General features: G+C 51.3%; 1 protein-coding gene across 24 annotated transcripts in view; it reads right to left on the reverse strand.

Moving 5' to 3' along the window:
- The window catches only part of PUM1 (pumilio RNA binding family member 1), an 897,051-nt gene that overhangs the window by 471,935 nt on the left and 410,305 nt on the right, over nucleotides 1-14,811 (reverse strand). The window lies entirely within an intron of this gene.

Raw genomic sequence — 14,811 nt, forward strand, 5'->3', positions numbered from 1 at the left:
GAGAGCGAGAGCGAGAGCGCGCGAGAGAGAGAGCGAGAGCGAGAGCGCGCGAGAGAGCGAGAGCGCGCGAGAGCGAGAGCGCGCGAGAGAGAGAGCGAGAGCGAGAGCGCGCGAGAGAGCGAGAGCGCGCGAGAGCGAGAGAGAGAGCGAGAGCGCGCGAGAGCGAGAGCGCGCGAGAGAGCGAGAGCGCGCGAGAGCGAGAGCGCGCGAGAGAGAGAGCGAGAGAGCGAGAGCGCGCGAGAGAGAGAGCGAGAGCGCGCGAGCGCGAGAGCGCGCGAGAGAGAGAGCGAGAGCGCGCGAGAGCGAGAGCGCGCGAGAGAGAGCGCGAGAGAGAGAGCGAGAGAGAGAGAGAGCGAGAGCGAGAGCGAGAGCGCGCGAGAGAGCGCGCGAGAGAGAGAGCGAGAGCGAGAGCGCGCGAGAGAGAGAGAGCGAGAGCGCGCGAGAGCGAGAGCGCGCGAGAGAGAGAGCGAGAGAGAGCGAGAGCGAGCGAGCGAGAGCGAGAGCGAGCGAGAGCGAGAGCGAGAGAGAGCGAGAGCGAGAGCGAGAGCGAGAGCGAGAGCGAGAGCGAGAGCGAGAGCGAGAGCGAGAGCGAGAGCGAGAGCGAGAGCGAGAGAGAGAGAGAGAGAGAGAGAGAGCGAGAGAGAGAGCGAGAGAGAGAGCGAGAGAGAGAGAGAGAGCGAGAGCGAGAGCGAGAGCGCGCGAGAGAGAGAGCGAGAGCGAGAGCGAGAGCGCGCGAGAGAGCGCGCGAGAGAGAGAGCGAGAGCGAGAGCGCGCGAGAGAGAGAGCGAGAGCGCGCGAGAGAGCGCGAGAGAGCGCGCGAGAGAGAGAGCGAGAGCGAGAGCGCGCGAGAGAGAGAGCGAGAGCGAGAGCGCGCGAGAGAGAGAGAGAGAGCGAGAGCGAGAGCGAGCGAGAGCGCGCGAGAGCGCGCGAGAGCGCGCGAGAGCGCGCGAGAGCGCGCGAGAGCGCGCGAGAGCGCGCGAGAGCGAGAGAGCGAGAGAGCGAGAGAGCGAGAGAGCGAGAGAGCGAGAGAGCGAGAGAGCGAGAGAGCGAGAGAGCGAGAGAGCGCGAGAGCGAGAGAGCGCGAGAGAGAGCGAGAGAGAGCGAGAGAGAGCGAGAGAGAGAGAGCGAGAGAGCGAGAGAGCGAGAGAGCGAGAGAGCGAGAGAGCGAGAGAGCGAGAGAGAGAGCGAGAGAGCGCGAGAGAGAGCGAGAGAGCGCGAGAGAGAGCGAGAGAGCGCGAGAGAGAGCGAGAGAGAGCGAGAGAGAGCGAGAGAGAGCGAGAGAGAGCGAGAGAGCGAGAGAGCGAGAGAGCGAGAGAGCGAGAGAGCGAGAGAGAGAGAGAGCGCGAGAGAGAGAGAGAGAGAGCGAGAGAGAGAGAGCGAGAGAGCGAGAGAGAGAGAGCGAGAGAGCGAGAGAGCGAGAGAGCGAGAGAGCGAGAGAGAGAGCGAGAGAGAGAGCGAGAGAGAGAGCGAGAGAGAGAGCGAGAGCGAGAGAGAGAGCGAGCGAGAGAGCGAGAGAGAGAGCGAGAGAGAGAGAGAGCGAGAGAGAGAGAGAGAGAGAGCGAGAGAGCGAGAGAGCGAGAGAGCGAGAGAGCGAGAGAGCGAGAGAGCGAGAGAGCGAGAGAGCAAGAGCGCGAGAGCGCGAGAGCGCGAGAGAGAGAGAGAGAGAGAGAGAGAGAGAGAGAGAGAGAGAGAGAGAGAGCGAGAGAGAGAGCGAGCGAGCGAGCGAGAGCGAGAGAGAGAGCGAGAGAGAGAGCGAGAGAGCGAGCGCGCGAGAGAGCGCGAGAGAGAGAGAAAGCGTGCGCGAGAGCATGCGAGAGAGAAAGCGTGCGCGAGAGCATGCGAGAGAGAAAGCGTGCGCGAGAGCATGCGAGAGAGTAAAGCGTGCGCGAGAGCATGAGAGAGAAAGCGTGCGCGAGAGCATGCGAGAGAGAAAGCGTGCGCGAGAGCATGCGAGAGAGAAAGCGTGCGCGAGAGCGAGCGTGCGAGAGAGAGAGCGCGAGAGAGAGAGATCGCGCGAGAGAGCGCGCGCGCGAGAGAGAGAGAGATCGCGCGAGAGAGAGAGAGATCGCGCGAGAGAGCGCGCGCGAGAGAGAGCGAGAGAGAGAGAGAGCGAGAGAGAGAGCGAGAGAGAGAGAGAGAGAGAGAGAGTGAGCGAGAGAGCGAGAGAGCGCGCGCAAGAGAGAGAGAAAGCGTGCGCGAGAGCATGCGAGAGAGAAAGCGTGCGCGAGAGCATGCGAGAGAGAAAGCGTGCGCGAGAGCATGCGAGAGAGAAAGCGTGCGCGAGAGCGCGAGAGAGAGCGCGAGAGAGAGCGCGCGAGAGAGAGCGCGAGAGAGAGTGCGCGAGAGAGAGCGCGCAAGAGAGTGCGCAAGAGAGAGAGCGCGCGGGAGCGTGCGAGGGAGAGCGCGCGCGGAAGCGTGTGAGAGAGCGCGCGGAAGCGTGTGAGAGAGAGCGCGCGGAAGCGTGTGAGAGAGAGCGCGCGGGAGCGTGCGAGAGAGGGCGCGCGGGAGCGTGCGCGCGGGAGCGTGCGAGCGAGCGAGCGCGCGAAAGAGAGCACGCGCGCGAGAGAGAGCACGCGCACGAGAGAGAGCACACGCACGAGAGAGAGCGCGAGAGAGCACACAAGAGAATAAAAGCTGCATATATAATCACAGTGAGAGATAAAGAGAAACCAGTAGCACACCGTACATCCTTCAATAGTTAACACATCCATACACAAAGGTACAGGGCACAGTGACAGTACGGAGCAAGGATTTTTGTTTGTGTTGGCTACCCTAGGCTATGTAACCAGATCCAGTTGGTCTGGATAAAGAAGCCTCGCCCACATAATGTGGCATGTTTCATCATCGACCTGCTACCATACCCTGGTAAAATGATACCTCCATTTTGTGGGAGAGTTCTTAGATAAAGTATGATGGCTGGATAAAGCGGGGATCGGGATATTAGAAATACCTTAGGATAAACCAATGAGAATTCCATTCATTGGTGGGTTACCCTACTTATACATAAAATCTTTATCTAAATCTTAAATGCAAACAAGCATTGGCATAGCCAATAGGTCTCGCCTTTGGGACCTTATAAGTGTTTAGCCATGCAACAGTTGATGTTGTTGCACCAAGGATATTGTGCTGCATAACTAAACACTTATAAGGTCCCAAAGGCGAGACCTATTGACCATGCCAATGCTTGTTTTGACTAAGCGGCAGAGTTTTTGGATGAGGTGACTGTTAGAACCTGGACAGAGAACGTATGGACTGTCAGAAAAATCCTTGAGGCCCGTATTTAAAATGTTTAAGCAGAGTAAGGAATTTATGTGCTGAATCGGTCACTATATTTTGGAGAGAGGTAGCTATCTGCTGTATTACTCCGTGCATAAAGGTGCTGCAATGCGTGGAACTATTGTGAAATTCACGCAGGGAAATGGTTTCTAACCAAATGACTGATCACTGGTGTCAGCGCTCCGAGGGCACAGGACACAGGCTGTTGAAGTTAAAGTGCGGGGCTGAGACGGGGGGCGCAGGATGCATGAACGATAGGGACCCGGGTCATGAGCGTGTAATTGTTGCAGACAGTCTCCGCATCCTGGCCAGATTGACAATGTAAACCTAGACACAAGGGTTGTTTGAGGGGAGCCTGCCAGATTGACAATGTAAATGTGTAACACGCACACAGCTGGAGAGAGCGGGCTGTCGGTGGGTGGGAGAGCGCTGGCGCGGGGTTGGTCACACGGAGATTGAGTTTTGTCTGAATTAGATCAGAGCTGTGGGAAAAGGCAGGCAGGCAGGCAGGCAGGCAGGCACACACACACACACACACACACACACACACACACACACACACACACACACACACACACACACACACACACACACACACACACACACACACACACACACACACACACACACACACACACACACACACACACACACACACACACACACACACACACACACACACACACACACACACACACACACACACACACACACACACACACACACACAGCTGTGCTCCACTATTAAGGGCACCTCGCAGGCGCTAACTGCAAACTTAATTACTGTATAACTCACCACAAGATGCGTGCCAGCATTTACTGTCTCCAGAGCTTATGATTAAAAAGGCTCCACCGGCCATAAACTATTTTAGGAGAGGGAGTCAGAGCTGAAGGATGTCAGCAAGTTCCTATTCTTTTCCGTTTAAAGTGAACCAAAGACTTTGAAGAGGTACAGAAAAGGGAGTTTGGTTTTTCGCAAGCACCTACAGTAGCACTGGGGGGCTTGGTGGCGCTATGTAAACTAGCTAATGAAACCTTCCGTTTGACTCTACCCTGCTGTCCCCCCAAAAAAGTACGACAGTGTGGAAACTAGCAAGACCATTATAACTCTTTCTATCCTCTCACGAAACCCTGTTTTTAATGATAAGCAAGCTTTCTGAACAGCAGTGCCTCAGGAGTAGTGTGAAGGGCATGGTGGGAGCGGACCACTGTGGGTTCACTTCACTCACATCAGTCTCTGTTAAATAAAGTAGGAAGCGAGTTGCCTTTGAACATAAACTCACCCAGCTGGAGCAAGGAGGCAGCTTCCAAGGGACAGCAGGATCACATCTGTTTCTGGCATGACTTATCACAGCATGTATATACTAAGGTGGCTCCCGGACATCAGCAGTTCCATAGGAAGTGCACGGATCGGTGCATGCGTGTTGCTTATGAAGTGGGCTGTGTGCTTGCCTGGTTTTTCTAAGACCACAGTGAGCGGGTATGGTTCTTCTAGGTAATGAAGCCCGTAGGCCCTTCTCCTGCCGAATCATCCATCGGGAACCCAGAGAGGCCTCCGGAAGGTGCCCTTGTTATGTGCTTCGAGGCACCGCAAACATCTCCTCCATGAAGAGCATAATAATAATAAAGAAATTTATTGAGCGCACAGCTACCCCCAACGGGGTGTCCCGGCACTGGAGCAGACAGACACGGGCTAATGAAATGCAAGATAAGGATGCAGACAGAAATACATCATGAATTCAGAAACAGTGAACCAAGCAGTGAGCACAAGAAGACAAATTTAGTCAAGCAGAAATCAAAAAATGGCTGCAAAACCCAGCGACGCTAATGAATAACGCGGTGGGAGTCATTTGGACAACACTGCAGTTAAGCAAATCGTAAAAACACAGTCCGGGGTGGCACTGCTTAGGCAACAAGTTTTTATTTTGTCCACGCATTTACCGAGGTGGTAATAAGCCCACAGTCCAGCTGTTGGGGACAAAAGGTAACTAGAAGGAACGAGCAGTCAGCGCTTCGAAGCTGAAGCGCAATCAGAGGGAGCACGGAAACTGCCTGCATAGAAGAGGCTTCCCATTGGCGGCCGTCAGGGAAGTATCCGAGTACACGGGCAGAAGGTTGCATCCTGGTGTCCGGGAACAATATGGGATTGTAGACACAGGAGGGATGCACCGTGTTTAGAGACGCAATGGCGCCACCAGTTGTACGTTGTCCTTCACGGAAACTTCACCATGAGGCAACAAGCGCGGCCCCGGCGAGCGTCACATACAGGAAGAGGAGTGGCCACGTGAAGAGGTTGTGAGAGAGAGGGGGAGCAGGAGGTGAGCCCGCGAGTGGTGCGCGCGCGTGCTTGGGAGAGCAGTCTGCTCATTTTCAAGCACTGCATTCATGCTTGTGGCGCGCCGCTGCTCGCTCCTGCAAGGTGGATGCCACCACAAGCACGAGTTGGTGCTTGAAAATGAGCAGAGCGACGGCTAAAGGCCCTCCTATGCAGCGCATGCACGCTGCGTAGGCAAGACCTAAAAAGGAGATGTTTTATGGGTACAATGAGCTGTACACCCAATTTATGGCAGTCATGATTCTGACCCTAAAGATGGAGGTCGGGTTCGCCTTGCTAGTATCTTACCAGGGTCGGGTAAGAAGAAGATAATTGAGCATGCCACATTACGTGGGTGAGGCTTCTCTTTCCAGAACTGGATCTACTTTCATAGCCTAGTGTAGCCTACATGGAAAAAAAATGATTGTTCTGTATTGTCACTGTGTCCCAAACCTTTATGTTTGGGAAAAAAACTGCGTACTTGTAATCCTAATTGTCAATCAGGGAAATCTCAACTGAAATCATCACCACTGAATAGTTCCCCCTCGAGCAGCATCCAGAAGCACTTTTAAAAATAAGCATACGCTTCTGTAGAAAAGCCATCCTCCCCCAATGTATATTTTGTTTAATTGACAATTTGACGGATGAATTGACCAACTTCGTTTTCCAAGTACTCTCCCAAGCTTTTTAGAAAAATAAAATAAATTTTAATAAGATAAAAGTGAAAGAATAAGAAAAAAGTACGGTATAAATGGGCTGCAGCCTAAGGAGGCTGGAAAAACTGCATTGCTCCTTTAAGGAAGCACATACTACCAGCATCCCTTAATGCATGGTCAGTGACCGTTCCTACGTTGTTTTCATTCGAGACTTTGGATTCTGCTAATTTTGTATTCATTGTGCTTTACCTGGGGAGGGAGGAGGGCGACTTAGGACTATAATCAAGATTCCCCTGAAGAGGAACTAGGTTTACAGGTGAGCAACTTTTCCTTCTCTTTCAAGGGGAACAGGCAGTGTACTCTCCCCTGCCCGCTTCATGCAGGCTGGGTGTTTTGTCGTGGTTCACTGGTCCCAGGGTCAACTGTACACAGAGTACTTAGCCCATTAGGGCATCAGGGATCTTGTCTTTCCAGTTGTCCATGTAGCAGCTGTTGTCCAGATCTAGTGTCTAACAAAAAGTGCTTTCTCTCCCATGTGCAAGAGCTTCTGAAAATGGCTAGAAGGTTCTAGAAGTCAGACAGCCCTGGCAAATCCTAGGGTGCCATATAATTTCTCTAACCCTGTGCCGATGCTCCTACACAGCATGCTCGGGCAGTTCAAGATGGTTCTATCCAAAAGTCACTCATCACATCTTTGGGGGCCTCAGCTCTTCCCCTCGCCGATATCACTGCAAGGGGCCTTTCTAACCAAAATTTCATAGAGGAGCCCCATCCTGTGTTGGCTCCAGAGATCCGGGCTTCCCCTTTTGTTAAGTGGGCCTGGACTGTCCTAACCCTGGTGCAGTGTGACAGCTAATTAATGGATGCAGGTTTTCTTCCCCGATGCCCTCATCCTCAGGAGCTGAGGGAAGCACTGCTAATTGCCCCATTTGCGGGGGGGAGGGCCTTTGTTCCTTCAGCAGGGGAGCAATGTAATTAACTTGGGCCAGCATGGCGACCAAATCTGATCTTGAGCTGAACCAGAGAAATATGAAAATCCTGGACAACACATACAATGTGTGTATATATATATATATATATATATATATATATATATATATATATATATATATATATATATATATATATATATATATATATATATATATATATATATATATATATATATATATATTCACTGAAAAAACCATAGGTTTCACACGTTATAGTTAGCTGGACATTTTACTGATAAAAAACCAATGAAATTCCCCCGTTATAGTTACTGTAGGCAACTATAACTCACGCGACCGCAATCCTCTGCTGATGCTAATACTGTATTTAGACACTTATTTGCCCATGTCTTCTTCCATTAAATTTTAGCTATACATATATTACAAATATTTCTTTTTCATAAAGACACATATGTCATCAGCAGAGGATTACGGTCGCGTGAGTTATAGTTGCCTACAGTAACTATAACGGGGGAATTTCTTTGGTTTTTTTTATCAGTAAAATGTCCAGCTAACTACAACATGTGTGAAACCTATGGTTTTTTCAGTGAATTTGCAAGGTTTTTTAAATGCTAATTCCTAACTATAACGTGTGTGAAACCTATGTTTTTTTCAGTGAATTTGTACGTTTTTTTAAATGCTAAGTTACTTTACGCCATTCGTGGCGTGCGCGCCCACTTTGCTTCGCGCACCGCGTGCCCACGTTACGCTAGATGGGCCATGAACGCACGATGCGCTTCGCGCACCGTGCGCACATGGAGGACATATGATGAGCAACGTTGTGACAGGTAAAATATATGTTTTGCTGTGCTTTCATATGCCATTCTCAAATGGTGCCCTTCGGGCACCATTTGCACACGGGGTGGGGAGAGTGTGGATTTTTTTTTATTTTATTATTATTCATTATCGTACGCGTACGGTAAGCGTAATCGGCGAAATTTTCGAAAAAATTAAAATTGCCTTTTTTCACTTGGGGGATCGTTGGGGACTCCCTCGACATGGCTAGGTGCTTGGGAGCTGTCCAAACAGCCCCTTTACATGTTTTTGCCCTTTGTTTTTCAACCCCCCATCAGAGTCTGAGAGAGAAAATAGCGGCCGCCGGTTCCTGGTTTCGACCGATTCGAATGTTTACTAAGATCTAACAGCCAATCAGAATCGCGCTCGCGCACGTCACCGTACGCGTACGGTAAGCGCACCGTAAGCTGGCTCAGATATATATTGATTTAAATGCTATTTTCACAGAATCTACTGAACAGATTTACACCAAACCTACAAAAGGCACTTCCTTGACCTGTAGACTACCTCTCTGCCAAATTTCAAGGAAATCTGTTCAGCCGTTCGGGCTGTAGCTGTGTCTAAAGGTCCTATGGAAAAATGCATGGGAAAAACGCATTTTGGGACCCCCCTTTTATCTCAGCCCCCGCTTGACGAATCCCCCCGAGACTTTCAGGGTCGGAGCGCAGCGCCCCACCTATTTTGAAAATTTGGCGAGGATTCGTCGACCGGCGCCAAAGTTATTCAAAATAGAATGTTGCGGTTTTCCTATGGAAACAGGGTCCTAACTATAACTACCTACTGGCGACCGCCAGTAGGTAATATATACATATACACACATATATATATACACATATATACACACATATACACACATATACACACATATATATACATATACACACATATATATACATATACACACATATATATACACACACATATATATACACATATATATACATATACACACATATATATACATATACACACATATATACATATACACACATATATATACATATACACACACATATATACATATACACACACATATATATACACACATATATATACACACATATATATACATATACACACATATATATACATATACACACATATACACATATATATATACATATATACATATACACATATACATATATACATATACATATATACATATTGAATATGCTACTTACCAGTATGCATCTGTTCTTGGCATGTAGGGCTGCTGACATTCATATCTGTGCATAGATCGCCGCCTAGTGTTGGGTCCGGATGTTTGCACGTTGTTGTCCTGGAAGAGTCTTCGAAGTATCCTTGGATAGGTGACTCCTCCCCTGGACTACAGTGCGCATGGGCATCCTCTCCATCCTCAGATTGTTTTTCGCCATTGTGGCACTGATGGAGTAGATACAGAAAGTGATGACCATGCTTACAGTAATTCTGAGAGCTGCAGCTGCTACAGGCGCCGGGGAGGAGGGAGGGCGATATGAATGTCAGCAGCCCTACATGCCAAGAACAGATGCATACTGGTAAGTAGCATATTCAGTTCGAGGCATGTGGGCTGCTGAATTCATATCTGTGCATAGAATACATAGCAGTGCCCTCTATTGGCGGCGGCTACCCGTGCCAGCTGCAGCGGTCTGAAAAAGTGTTTTGAGAACAGCCTGTCCTACAGCTGCCTGCTGTTTTGACTGCACATCTACGCAATAGTGTTTTGTAAATGTGTGTGTAGTGGACCATGTGGCTGCTCTGCATATATCATGCAGGGGAATATTTCCTAGGAAGGCCATGGAAGCCCCCAACTTACGTGTTGAGTGGGCTCGTGGTGGAATAGTTAATGTGCGTTTTGCCTTTTGATAACAGATTTGAATACACTTAACTATCCATCTGGCTATCCCTGCTTTGGAGATGGCGTTACCTTTGTGGTGTGGGGCAAAGGCAACGAACAGTTGTTTTGTCTTCCTGAATGGTTTAGTCCTGTCGATGTAGCACATGAGGGCCCTCCGTACATCTAGTGTATGTAGTGCCCTTTCTGCAACAGTTTGTGGGTTTTGGAAGAAAACGGGCAGTTCAATAGTCTGATTCATGTGGAACTGCGATATTACCTTGGGCATGAATTTGGGGTTGGTACGTAGTACGACCCTGTTGGCGTGAACCTGAATAAATGGCTCTTGAACGGTTAGTGCCTGGAGTTCACTAACTCTTCTTAGGGAAGTGATCGCTACTAGGAAGGCCACTTTCCAGGTAAGGAATTGAATCTCGCATGAGTGTAGAGGTTCAAAGGGTGGACCCATCAGGCGTGTGAGGACCAAGTTGAGGTTCCACATTGGAGCCGGTGGGTGACTAGGTGGAATGACTCGTTTGAGCCCTTCCAAGAATGCTTTGATGGCAGGCACTCTGAATAGAGAGAGGTGCTGCCTGGTTTGCAGATAGGCTGATATTGCGGTCAAATGGACACGTATAGAGGTGTACGCCAGATTGCATCGGTATAGGTGTAAGAGGTAACAGATGATGTTGTGGATGGATGCGTCCAGCGGGTTGATGTCATTATTACCGCAGTAAATGACGAACCTTTTCCATTTGGCTGCATAGCAAGCCCTGGTAGTGGGTCTCCTGGCCTCCTTGATGATGTCCATACAGTCAGGTGGCAGGTTGAGATAGCCAACCTCCAGGACTTCAGGAGCCAGATCGCCAGGTTCAGCTGTTGCGGATCTGGGTGCTGAACCTCTCCATGGTTCTGCGTCAAATGCGCGGGTTTGATACGCAGCCTTTGATGCGGCACCACGGAAAGTTCGAGGAAGGTGGTGTACCACGGCTGGCGTGCCCACGTGGGAGCAACTAGGACGAGTGTCAGGGAGTGTTGTCGTAGTTTGCGAGCCACCAGCGGTATCAGCGGCGCTGGGGGAAAAGCGTACGCAAATCTGCCGGACCAGTTCATCCATATTGCATTGCCCTGCGACTGCGGATGTGGGAATCTGGCGGCGAAGCTTTGGCATTTTGCGTTTTCGCTTGTCGCGAATAGGTCTATCTCTGGATGACCCCACTGCTGGAAGTACGGTTGGAGTACTGATGGGTGTAACTCCCACTCGTGCATCTGGTGGCTGTGTCTGCTGAGCAGATCCGCCATCTGGTTGTCCTTGCCAGGGAGGTGTTCCGCCATGAGGAACATGTTCCTCTGAATGGCCCACTTCCACATGCTCTGAGCCAGATGAGACAACTGTGGAGAGTGTGTTCCTCCCTGCTTCTGTATGTAGTACATGGCAGTCATGTTGTCCGTCCGGATCAACACGACTTTGTTGCACAGATGTACTTTGAATGCCTTCATGGCCAGGAAGATTGCCATCAGTTCCAGAAGGTTGATGTGCATCTTCTTCTGTTGTGTCGTCCATAGTCCCTGCACTGTGTAGTGGAGTACATGAGCTCCCCATCCCTGGAGAGACGCGTCCGCTGTCAGTACTATTTGCGGAACAGGCTCTTGGAACGGTCGGCCCTTGCAAAGGTTTTGTGGATTCCACCAATGCAGAGAGTTGTATGCCCGACCGCTCACCAACACTAGGTCTTTCAACTGTCCTTGAGCCTGATTCCACTGACGTGCTAGGCACTCCTGAAGTGGGCGCATATGTAACCTCGCGTGCGGGACTATGAAGATGCAGGAGGCCATCATGCCTATCAACTGCATAAACACTCGCGCTGGAAGTGAGTGATTGGGTTTGAACTTGGAGATCAGCAGTTGTATGCTGTTGATCCTCACTAAATTTGGCTGAGCTGTGGCCGCCAGAGTGTCTATAGTCGCACCTAGGTACTGTTGTACGTGTGCGGCCTGGAGATGGGACTTTGGGTAATTTAGTGAGAATCCCAGACTGTGAAGAAGGTGAATGGTGCGGGACATGTGGCTTGCACATTGCTGTGCTGACTTCGCTTGAACGAGCCAGTCGTCTAGGTAGGGGTAGACGTGTATATGCTGCCTCCGTAAATGTGCTGCCACCGTAGCTAGGCACTTCGTGAAAACCCTGGGCGCTGTTGTCACGCCGAAGGGAAGGACTTTGAACTGATAGTGCTGCCCTTGAACAGTGAACCTGAGGTATTTTTTGTGTGAGGGGTGGATGGGTATGTGAAAGTACGCATCCTTGAGGTCCAGTGAGGCTAGGAAGTCTCCCTGCTTGAGAAGCGGAAGGACTTGCTGTAGGGTGAGCATGTGAAAGTGCTCTGAAAGAATGTACTGGTTCAGGGGTCTCAGGTCTAATATAGGCCTGAGCGACCCGTCCTTCTTTGGAATTAAAAAGTAGAGGGAGTAAACCCCCGTACCCTGCTCGTGGGTGGGGACGACCTCTATAGCGCCTTTTAGAAGCATACTTTGCACCTCTTGCTGTAAGAGCGTTAAGTGCTCTGAGGACATAGGACGGTTTCTTGGTGGTATTGTGGGTGGAGTGGAGGTTAACTCCAGACAGTAACCGTATTTTACAATATCTTTGACCCACCTGTCCGTGGTGATGGAGTTCCACGTGGACAGGAACCTTTGTAGTCTTCCCCCGACAGGTGTTATGTGGTCGGGAGGAAGGTAGAGGGCGTCACTGCTTGTTCTTGGGGGAGGACCTGGTGTTGCCGTAGCCACGTCCTTTGCCCTTTGTACTGGAGCCACGATATCCACCTCGGGTGTTTTTATCGTAGGTGGTCTGTGTATTGCCTTTGTTATACGTTTGTTGTGACCCCTGTCCTCTACCTGCCCCCTTGTTTCCGGGGCGACGAAAGGAGCCGCTCCGAAAGGACTGAGTTTGGAGGGCGCCCATGGACTTTGCAGTGTCCGTGTCCTTTTTTATCTTTGAGGGTGGTGTCAACCTCTGGGCCGAATAAATAGTCGGGGTTGACGGGCTGGTTCAGTATGTTGTTTTGTACCTCAGGCTTGAATCCTGAGATTCGTAGCCAGGCATGTCGTCGCAGCATGACGCTTGTGTTTATGGCCCTGGCAGCCGTGTCTGCAGCATCTAGTGCACATTTGATGGAAGCATTTGTGAGTAGCTGTCCCTCTCTGATAAGAATTTCTGCACCTTCTTTGAACTGGTCAGGGAGATGTTGGAGTAGTTGCTCCAATGTGTCATAGTGCGCTCTATCGTAGCGAGCGAGGAGCGCTTGAGTGTTGGCTATGCGCCATATGTTGGCAGCCTGGGCGGCAACTCGTTTGCCGGAGGTCTCTAGCACCTTGGACTCTTTGTCCGGGGGAGGAGCGTCACCTGTCGTTTGCGAGTGTGCCCTCTTGCGAGCATTCGCTACGACGATGGAGTCGAGTGGTAATTGTCCTTTGATGTAAGTAGGATCCCCAGGTGCTGATCTGTATTTTTTATCAATCCTGGGGTTTATCACTCGTGCCCTGGTGGGTTCCTTGAAAATGTCCTTAGCTGGTTTGAGGACCCCCTTCAGCATTGGCAGAGTTTTTACATGTCTTTCTGAGGATGCAAAAGTGTCCATTAGAAAGTCATCCTCGATGGTATCTGAGTGAAGCTGTACCCCATGGTTATTTGCAGCACGTTCAATAAGAGCGTTGAACGCCGCAGTATCCTCCGTGGGAGATGTTTTTGCCCAATAGAGTTGCGGGTCCTGTGTATCGAGAGGTGCACTGGGGTCTGCAGGGTCGCCCCAAGTTTGATCAGGGTCCTGCTGGTCATCAGGGTCTGTGTCTACATGGTAGGGTGCTTGGTCATCCATGTAGTCCTCCAATGCATCCGTGTCGGAGCGTGTGGGGGAGAACCGGTGTGGATCCTGGTAGGAGGAATGGAACGGTTCATAAAGGAGAGGTTCTGATTCCACAGGCAGCTTCCTTTTTAGTGGGATCCTGAAAGGGTCCAATGGCGGTTCCGAAGTTATTCTTCGGTCGTGGAGAATCGTCCTGCCCGTGTCGGCGTCGATGACACGTGATGGAGACGTCTCGTCCGGTGGAACCGGAGTCTGGGTAACCCGTGTCCTGAGTTGGAACATCTTCGGGATTGTTGACGGAGGCAAGCCGAAGGTAATGTTGGCTGGCCCCGTAGAGGTTGCTGGAGCTCCGATCGGGCCGGAACCCGACGGGTCTTTGAGGGCCGCCGTGGTTTTGTTGCTTTGCGTCGCAGCAGGCCGCACTTGGGGCGTCTTTGAGGCTTTGGCACCGGGCAGGTTCGTAGAGCCGGGCGTGGATTTTTTCGGTGCCGGTGGGTCCTCGAGTCGAGGTGTGGAGATCACCGTCGACGTCCTCGATACGTGAGGCATCGGCGTCGTCGAGGGAGCGACGCGAGGCGAAGCAGGCGGTATTGCCCTCGGTGTCGTTGGCGTCGGTAGCCGAGTAGGTTTCTCGGTGCCGATGGCCTTTTTCCGTTTGTCGACTCCGATGTCGCCCGATTCCAGTTCGGCACCGAAGTCCCTCTTGGTGCGGTCGGTGCCGACGCGTTGCGCTGGCGTCGAAGGCGTGGAAGGCCTCGATCCGACCAGCGCCACTTTCAGTTTCGGTTTCGTATGAACCGGAGCAGCTTTCGGTTTCGGTTTTGTGGTAGGGAAACCAGCTGGCTTATGCAGCAATGGCTGCCGCTGAACGTCCGAGGCCGGGCCCGAGGGCGGGGCCGAAGAACTACGGGATGGGTCTCGGGTAAGGCCCGAAGGCGATCCCTCGACCGGAGCCAAAGGCTGTGGCGCTGGTGTTTCTTCGGTTTGAACAGGTAGGCCTTGTTCATCATTGGAGCTACTCTCTTCGGCCCCTAAGGCCTCCTCGTCGTCTCCTACCTCGGTGTCGTCTTCACCTCTGTGGAAGAGTGACTCGTCGCCCTCGT

This window comes from Triturus cristatus, chromosome 3_1 (genome assembly GCF_964204655.1).
Source record: "Triturus cristatus chromosome 3_1, aTriCri1.1, whole genome shotgun sequence".
NCBI lineage: Eukaryota > Metazoa > Chordata > Amphibia > Caudata > Salamandridae > Triturus > Triturus cristatus.